Source organism: Mus musculus, chromosome 3 (genome assembly GCF_000001635.26).
Source record: "Mus musculus strain C57BL/6J chromosome 3, GRCm38.p6 C57BL/6J".
NCBI lineage: Eukaryota > Metazoa > Chordata > Mammalia > Rodentia > Muridae > Mus > Mus musculus.
In genome coordinates this window covers 97,323,726-97,333,302 of record NC_000069.6, presented here as the reverse complement: position 1 = coordinate 97,333,302, position 9,577 = coordinate 97,323,726, and the positions used below count along the sequence as shown (strand labels likewise).

The 9,577-nt window shown below is 46.7% G+C and overlaps 1 long non-coding RNA gene across 1 annotated transcript; it reads right to left on the bottom strand.

Moving 5' to 3' along the window:
- Window positions 1–354: 354 nt before the first annotated feature.
- On the bottom strand, window positions 355–2,883 carry Gm40101. Its single transcript, XR_867488.1, has 3 exons — window positions 2,769–2,883; window positions 1,546–1,739; window positions 355–586 (listed from the first exon to the last, which is right to left on the bottom strand). It is a non-coding gene; the product is annotated as a predicted gene, 40101 (long non-coding RNA).
- Between the last annotated feature and the right edge of the window lie 6,694 nt (window positions 2,884–9,577).

Genomic DNA, 9,577 nt, shown 5'->3' with positions numbered 1-9,577 from the left:
GAATCAGGTAAGGAAGGGTGAGAGAAGAGAAAAGACAGGAAGCAGACTGAGCCACCCGGGCTCTGGAAGATGCCAGGTGAACAAACTCACAGAGTTAGCAGAGCCCAGGCAGCAGCAGGGAAGTGTGTGCAGAACGGACGGGTGAAGGGAAAGAAAGACGGCAGAAGAAAAGTAAAGTCTTTTATTTCCGCAGCGTAGCAGAAAACATGGACGTGCAAGATGGTTCAGGGGGTGAAAGGGCTTGGCCGTGGAAGCCTTGAAGACGTGTGCTCAAGCCCCACCTCCATCCTTAGAGGAAAAGAAGGAACTGGGTACAGCGGCCAAACCCCAGCGCTGGACAGGGGTGGACGGGTTCTGAGACAGCCTGACTTCCAGAGACACCCAGTCTTAACAACAAAAACAAACCAAACACCCTGGATTAGAGGTGACGCTTACAGACTTGCTGATGGGCCCGCTAGCCAGGAGTTCTAAGGGCAGCAGAAACAAGAGAGACCCCGGCCTCACTCACCAAGGTAGAAGTTGTGGTGACCTCTAGACATGAGGTTGGGAGAAGTTCGTTGGCAGTGAAAGGTAGATCGGGGAGGAGCTAGGGGAGGAAGGAGAGGAGAGTATGATCAAAGTACATCATATGCACACATGAAGTTCTCAAAGGACTAATACAAAGACTAAATGTATATTTTTAAATTTTTATTTGTTTATTTTTATGTATATGAGTACACACTGTAGCTGTACAGATAGTTGTGAGCCTTCATCTGGTTGATGGGAATTGAACTTTTAAGACCTGTGCTGGCTCTGGTCAACCCTGCTCACTCCGGTCGGCCCCGCTCACTCTGGCTCCGCTCACTCAGGCCGCTCACTCAGACCCAAAGATTTATTTATTTTTATAAATAAGTGCACTGTAGCTGTCTTCAGACGCACCAGAAGAGGGCGCCAGATCTTATTACGGGTGGTTTGTGAGCCACCATGTAGTTACTGGCATTTGAACTCAGGACCTTCGAAAGATTAATCAGTGCTCTTACTCACTGAGTCATCTCACCAGCCCCATAAATGTGTATTTTTAAGTTGCCTCTACACGTGTGTCCTGGAACACCATTCACGTCATCATCATCATCGTCATCACACTCAGGGACCTCTAGTGTATCCGTTCTCAACCTTCCTAACGCTGTGGCCCTTTAATACAGTTCCTCATGCTGTGGTGACCCCACCACCACCATAAAATTATTTTCGTTGCTACTTCAGAGCTGTAATTTTGCTACTGTTACAAAAGTTGATGTAAATGCCTGTTTTGAACGGTCTTAGTCCACCCCTGTAAAAGGACCACTTGAACCCCACAGGTTGAGAACGGCTGCTATAGGGCACTGCGGGGAAGAGGCATCCACTGATCTGAGCCTCGTCTGGGGCTGCTGGGATTGGAAAGTTCTGCCACCAGACGGCTTCCAAGTTCAGACCCAGAAGGCTTCATTTTCATCGACCGTGGTTAGGGGACAACATCTGTGCTTTCTCACAAGGCTGCTGAAAGGAAATATGAAATAAAACAGACAGGACCTGTACATGGAAGAGCAGTCTCAGTGATCCGTCGCGACGACTCCTGGATTGGCGCACGTGGACCAGGCTGATCGGAGGCATCTGGAGCCCAGGGACTGGCATCTCCTTTCATTCCTGTCATTCTGTGATGCCAGGGATCACGGCGATAGCAAATGCATTGTGTGCATGGTCAGTTTGAAGATCCCCAGCGAGCGCTAAAGGAACAGAGGCAAGACGATACTGAGAAGGTAGAGGCGAGCAGACACTGGATCGTGCACACACAAGAGCTTTAAGAGAGCTAACGATGCTGTGCTGTCGGAGAAAATAGTCTTGCTTCCACACAGGAGGGAAAGGTTTCTTGAGAAGGACCAGGCAGATTTGCAAAGGCGAGGACCCCTACTTCCTGCGTGTGGAGATCGCTCACAGAAACGCTTTTTACCCTACTGAAGTGGGGACTTGACTGAAGAAGAGGAGTAAGTTCCAGTGACTCCCAGGGCCAGAAGCCTAGCACTTAAAGCATTCTTGTGGTTACCAGCTCCTACTTTTTGCATATACCCGCACTTGCTGAGTACCTACTATGTGCTAGACCCTTCTATCCCTGTCTTGCTTGCTTGCTGTGATAAGACTCATGACCAAGGCAACTTAGGAAAGCATTTAATTTGGGGCTCACAGTTCCAGAGGATGAGAGTCCATGGCCATCACAGCCACAGAGAGCAGGCAGGCAGGCAGGCAGGCAGGCAGGCAGATATGGTGCCGGAGCAATAGCTGAAAGCTCACATCTTTACTAGCATGAGACAAAGAGCATTAGCTGCAATGGCTAGGACTTTTGAAACCTCAGAGCCCATTCATTCCCAGTGACACACCTCCCCCAACAAAACCACACCTCCTAATCCTTCCCAAACAATTCTACAAACTGGGGATGAACCCACTATGGGGGCCAGTCTCATTCCAAGCACCATGGACTTTCTGAGGCACAATTCTATCCATGGATGTACATCTCACGATGGTAGTAGTTCCCCTGCACTTCTCAGGTAATGAAAATTGTGATTAGAAAAAAAAGACTCCCCCAGATGTCCACTTTAACAAGTAGGGCATATGCACACAGGAACCACAACAGCGCTAGTGAAACCAGAACTGTTGGAGGTTCTGGACTCTGCTTGCCTGGGTTTTGAAAGAGCCAGGGAACTCAGTTGCAGAGATGCCGAGGGAGAAAAAAATTCCCCCCGTGCCAGATTATCACCAACCTGTCACAGTCAAGGTGGGAAGAGGCATCCATGGGAATCTTATCCACGGGTTGTTCTCAGAAGGCACCGGTGTTGCTTCTCATCAGAGCTCATCCTCTTTAACACTGCCTGACGCTGGGAGAATTAAATGCTCCAGGGTACAGGGCATCCTTGCTGGCACCAGCCAAGGCAAGCCAAGTCTGTTCCTGCAGAGGGAAGCAAAAGTGACCTATCTGCTAGCTGGAAATCTGGTGGAAGGTGATTGTGGAAAGCAGGCGGTGTGGGCGATGATGTCTCCTGAAGGCTTTGCTGCTTTCCTCCCTCCCCCCATCTTTCCCCTGCATCGCTTAGTTCTCTCACAAAACTCCGGCTCATGGTGCTAAGGTGTCCCATGCATAAAGCAGAGATGACAATGTTTTACACACTTTCAGTGTTGTGTGATATTCTGATATTTGTAGAGCTTCTTCAGCAAAAAGTGACAGGCTGCAAGCACCTGGAACTGTCTTGTCATTAACAACTGGTACTGTTGAGTATTGATTTTAGATCAGACTTCCTACTGGATATTTGTATGACTGTAATCCTCTGCATGGCTTCACAACAACCTACTGGCATAGGATCGCTATTCCTGCCAAAAGGAAAAGGAACTCAGAAAAGTTAAGGAGCCTTGCCTGGATGTACAAAGAACAAAGAACCTAACTGCATCTAACTTCAAAGTTCCCCGTATGCTGTTTAGCCTCACTCGTGGACTTATCTGAAGTCTTCTTGGACTGGGTAACCATTCCAGTGAATGGCTACATATTGAATATTCCAGTGAATGGCTACATATTGAATATTCCAGTGAATGGCTACATATTGAATATTCCAGTGAATGGCTACATATTGAATATCCTTTCTGCTTACTTAGTCAGCCTTCTTCTATGCCTCTGTAACCTTGTGGTGCCTCCTCTGTGTCTTTCTTCATCTTTCGGATACTCACAGAGAGAAAGAGTCAGAACATGAGGAGGTGGCGTTTGCTCTCGTAATTCAGTTCAAAGGTAGGTAGGCCTTTGGCAACATCTAAAGAATGTATCCATTCACTATATGCTATAACCCATCTGCTGGTGTTAAACAGGCTTACAGCCATTTCACACCCAAGTCTTCCACTTGGGTATATCCTGTCCATGGAAGCAGATAGCAGTCTTATGTTCACCTACAGTCCCTTGTACTGGACTATATGAAAGATATTTGGTATATTTGTTGATTTTCTATCCAATGCCCTACCCTCAATGGGAACTGGTCTGCCCAGTTACCTTCCTGGACATATTCTGTTCCTTGCTGGATTCCAAATGAAGTCCTGGAATGTGATTCCAGCTATGTGACCCCAGCTGAGATCTGTGCTGTGTTCTCATATTCGGAAGCTCCTTTCTTTTTTTTTTTTTTTCTTCTTCTTCTTCTTCTTCTTCTTCTTCTTCTTCTTCTTCTTCTTCTTCTTCTTCTTCTTCTTCTTCTTCTTCTTCATAGAGTTTATTCAGGGCATGGGAGGGGAGTTGAGGGAGTAGAAACAGAGAAAGGGAGAGAGAGAGAGAGAAGAAGAAGGAGGAGGAGGAGGAGGAGGAGGTAGAGCATGAGCATGTGAAGAGAGAGGGAGAAGGGAAATGGGGAGAGAGAGGGAAAGAGATGGGGGAAGGTAAGGAGCAAGAGGACAGAGCAAGAGCCTGAAGCTCCTTTCTGATCCAAGAACTACGTAGAACTATGTAGTCATTGTACATCTTTGTCAGTCCTATTCCCTGTGAGGCTCAATCAGCAGCTGTTTTCAAGACACTACACTCATTCTGCATCCAACTTTCCATACTTAAACCTCTCCTATGGTCCAATCCGATCCAGGTCTATAGGTCAGTTCTTCCCACCCATACTACCTTCAAGTTCAACAAAACTCTGAAGGCCAGCCTTTGCACATGGGCCCTTGTTCCATCTGCCCTAGCTGTCTTCCTTGCTTGTTCACTCATTACAGACACGCTGATAAAAAAGGCCCTCCTGGCCATGGAAAAGCTGATTCGGAGAATAACAGAGTATTGATCATGTTAAAATGCAAACTCTCTATCAAATAGACTACTGGATGAGGAAAGTTGTAAAAGGGGAGATAGAGAACCCAGGAGTCTATGTAAGGGTAAAGAATTACTAGGTGAAAGTCAAAGTGTGCTTATGGCTGCATTAGTGGCAGGGCTGTTGTTGAGGTAACCAGCCATTTTCTGATTGGATCTGAGGGCTGCTCCTTAGTGAACCTGATTGACACACATGGCTGGGTAGGTCATAGCCCTAGGCACAAACCTACTACTGTCGTTTTTTTTGCAAAAAATGGACATGTCGTCAAACTTTCTTCTAAATATTTATACATTCTAAATAATTATTCATACATATAGATTAGTGCAGTCCTCAACCTGTCAAAGAAACTTCTTCAGTACAGGCAGCAGTTAACACCCAGGACCATGCTGCCACCAACATCCTAGCATGAGTAGAAGACTGTGTGAGGGACTGTCCCTCGAGTGCAGTCACTGAGGGGCAGGAAGTCATTTTCCTCCTTAGAGGCTGCTGGTAGGTTTTCTATGCTCAGGTGAATGGCGCCCACTCATGTGCCTATAGGCTTCATGAATGGAACTCAGTGGAAAAAAACAGGACCTGAAGGTGGGAGGGGTGTTTGGGGGGTGGGGCACAGTTAGAAATGAATATAATCAAGACACACTATAAAAGTATAAAATTGTTGAAGAATGAATAATAAATATTCCTTAAAAAGAAATAAGAGTTACAGGGAGGGGAAGGGGAGGGGAAGGGGAGGGGAGGGGAGGAAAGGGGAGGGGAGGGGGAGGGGAGGGGAGGAAAGGGGAGGGGGAGGGGAGGGGGAGGGGACAAATCAATCCTCCTCCTCAGACATACTCTCTTCCTTCAGTGACAGCCCATCTGGCCAAAGCAGGACAACTCTAGCCTGCTCTAAATAGCACTGGCTGCTCCTTTGCTAACCAGTATAATCCTTCACAACACTCATTTGCTGCCTTATGACTCAGCTTGGAAATTGGGCTGCTTATTCAGACCTGTTTCTCAGCTTAGAAGCCAAAACCAGTGATCATCTCTAGTAATCTTTTTTTTCAAATCACTACCAGGAGTATATCCACTGAATGAGCTGGTGGTTTAAAATTTTAATAACAACCACAATCAGAACAGAGGCGCCCCATTAATTTCTTCACATAAGGAGAGGATGCAAATGCCCTTCTCTCTGAGAACTTCCCTATATGTCCATTACCCTGATGTAACCTATGTTAAGGTGTTAGGAGAAAGCACTTAAAATCACCTGTGCTGGACCATCCTTATCAGGAAGGGACAAGTGCGTGATACTGTACAAGATTATCTATCTGCAAATCTCAATTCTGGAAGCTTCCACAGTTTGCATACTAAGTTTCCTTGATTGCTTGCTTCTTTTTCCTTCCTTCCTCTCTTCCTTTCTTCTTCCTCCCTTCCTTCCTCTTTTCCCCTCCCTTCCTTCCTTCCTTCATGAGGTGCTCAGTCCATGTATAGTTAGTATATTCAAATTCCAGAGGAAGAGTTGATCGTCTGCTCCATGGGAACAGTTTCCTGACAGCCACCTAGACACAGACACCCTCCTGGTTCTGTCTGTCTGTCTGTCTTCCCAGTTCACTCTCACTCCTCTGGTTCCTGGGGGCAGGAAGTCTTTCCCTCACAGCACCTTGCTTCTAAGGCATTCAGAGCACTAAGCCTTCCCTGTGTGTCTCTCCTTCCTGTGCACTCGATGAAGTGACAGCATGGTGGCCATGCACACGGTTAAGCTGGGTTTTACACTTAACAGAGAAGAAAGGGGGCACATAAAGATGAGAGAGTTAGCAGACAAGCTTTCAAGATGCTTATATTGGAGCCTTGGTTTTTCTTCCCCACCCCCACCCTCAAAATATCTCTGTGTAATAACTAGATAAACTGATAAGCAGTGGTTACTGGGAAGGCAGCCAGTCTCGTGGCATTAGGAAGATGGTGTGATTTTAGAACTGGAGGGGACCTCAGACCTGATTTAGTCCAGCACTGTCACGTCAGGATTAGGACAATACAGCCCAGAGAGGTGCAATGTTCTCAATGTTTCCAGAACCCCTGTTCCTGTTGCCTCTGGTAAGATTCAGGGGCCTGCGTGTCAAGAACACAATCTGAGCAGCAACCTGAGGGAGATGATGCTAAAGGGGACGAAGCTTCGGGTATTCAGGGCAGAGAAGCCAAGGAAGGTAACAGAGGAAGGTGCAATTTCAAGCTAACTGGTCCAGCTTAAGACATCTTGGCCCTGAGAGGTACCAGATGGGCTGGAGACAGGCAGCAATCAGGCACTGGTAGATTCACTGGGAGTCAAGGCAACCGGAAGAAGCTGAGTCAAAGAGGCTGATTTGCAAACATCATGGGCTCTGCATATAGTAGCTCCAGCTGCAAAGCCAAGAACGGCAGTGAGATTTATGGGCGTGTGGATAGGACTCTGGGTCAGCATCCGTCACTTCAGCCAGGCCTGTGAATCACAGCCAAATCTAGATGACTTGTATTATTGACCATGATAATGGGAGGATGAATGGCGGCTGTGATTGCCTATACCGCAATCAACCTTTAAGATGGTTAGGAATCCTGATCCGGCCAGTCCGTGGCCCAGATAGTGATGTCCCAGAGAGATGGTGATTGCTGTGAAAAGGAGCAGCTTGAGAGACAAAGGCCACAGTGCACAGTCCGGTGATGGAGGAGTCCGCTTTGTCATGGGTCACAGCTCAGGTTAACACAGACCTTGGGTGGTGGGCAGTGAGGAGAGCAGAGAGATGGAGAGTAAAGAGAAATGAATGGACCGGTTTCATGTCCGCCGTAGGAACACCCTGATATTGCTGGCAATATCAAAATAGCATACCTCTAAGCAGTTTTATTGTCAGTATACTAAGAAGATTTTTCATGAATCCTGAGGAAGTGACTTAACTTTGGTATGTGTCAGAGTAAATCAACACAATACAGAAACATCTGGATGAAAGTGAAATGTCTCTGTCAGTTATCCGGGTGTTCTGTCTACCTGACATCAAACAGCTGGATTCTTGTAAACATTTGGATAACACACTGAATTTTTTTTTCTTTTTTCATTTTTCATTCAGATCACAAAATTGTCCTCCCCAGCTTGGCAGGAACGCAGAGGTCAGCTAATCTCTGATATTTGGCGTATCCTCAAATGACCTATTTGTATTATCATGCAAATCAAATGCTAAGACAGGCCTATGTGTTGGGTCTAATTATACACAGTGTATCTTATTTGAACACATGTTTATTTTAACATTTTATTCTCCTTGGTCGTTTAATTGAATTGTAAATGAATTACTTGCAGATAAACTAGATTATTATACGTATGAAAATACAACAAAATACTCTAATTAGGGCAGACTTGGTTTACCGCTGCACGGAGGGAAGTGCTCCTGAACGCTGAGGCCGCCTGACTTACCTGCTTCAAGGAGAGCTGTGCCATCTGCCTCCCTCTCTTCTGAGCTTTCCTGCTGATGCCTGTCACTTAAAAATGCTCACTTCAGAGACTCCGGCAAAACGAGGGCACAGGACTGTGAACTCCATAACCCCAGTGACTCGTTTCCACGTCTGACTCTTCGTCCTCTCGACGGCCAAGGTTCCACCCCACCCCACCCTCTCCACTTGCAGACGGCCTTTAACATCATCCATCCCAACGCAGCATCACAAGCAAGAGGCACCGGGGAGGTTTCTCTCCACAGAGTCAGTGCCTGCCTTCGAGTTTGTGTTCCATTACCCTGGGTGGAGCGTTTCATCTTTTATAAGTCACACTTTGAACTATTGCCTCATTTATACGGGTAGGCAGCAGAGGAAATGGGTACAGCTAAAATAAGATAACGAAGCAAGGAGGAAATATTTTCTAAAACCAATGAACGTCTGTGTACTGACAGTTTTTGTTGTTGTTGTTGTTGTTGTTGTTGTTGTTGTTGTTGTTGTTTAAGTGATTGGGGAGGAACATGAAACAGAAAGGTCAAGGAAAAGGAAGACAGGGTGAAACGAGGCAGGAGATCTAGAAAGACGGTTCTGGGTGGCAGGAGAGTTAGAAAGGGAAAGTCTGTGTTTGCTGCAATGAAAGCTCCGAATGGGGCGGAGAGGAGGGGCGCCCAATCACTCAGCCGGGCGTCAGCTGGTGCCCAGTGTGTGGAGAAACCCTGGCTACTTGTAAAGGCTGAGGCTCTGAGGGCCGTCCAGGGTGAGCCTGGAGATGGTGGCGAGCTCGACAAAAAGCACCTCAGTGAGCCATCTGGGAAAGTCAGGCAAGCGGAAGCGCATCGGATAATGAAGATCGCTGTCACCCACGCAGGCATCAATACAGCGCTAAGCACGGAAGCTGACTCCTGCAATCCAGATAGCATAGACTTAATGTATATGAATGTCAGAGTTAACACTTGCTGAGTGCTCGCCATGCGGCAGGCATTGTATGAAGCACTTTATATACATTACATCTCATGTGTGGGAAATGTGGACGGGCCCAGGAAGTCTAAGCATCAAGTGATTCAGCTGTTCATTTTGGTACGAAATGAAATAAATGAAAGGAGATGAAGTGGAGGCTTTAAGAACCAGAGTCCCGCAGCCTAGAATTTGACGTTAGTGGTGACTACCACCCCTTAAAGGTTAGGACATGGTTCTTTCTCGCAGACTTGAAGTTGACTTATGGTGGGCAATGGTTCTCTCTCCACTTTAGGAGAAAATTAACTGCCTGTTGTTGACTCTCAATACACTCTTACTTTTCTTTAATGTCATTGAGTTTATAGTCAGTCCTT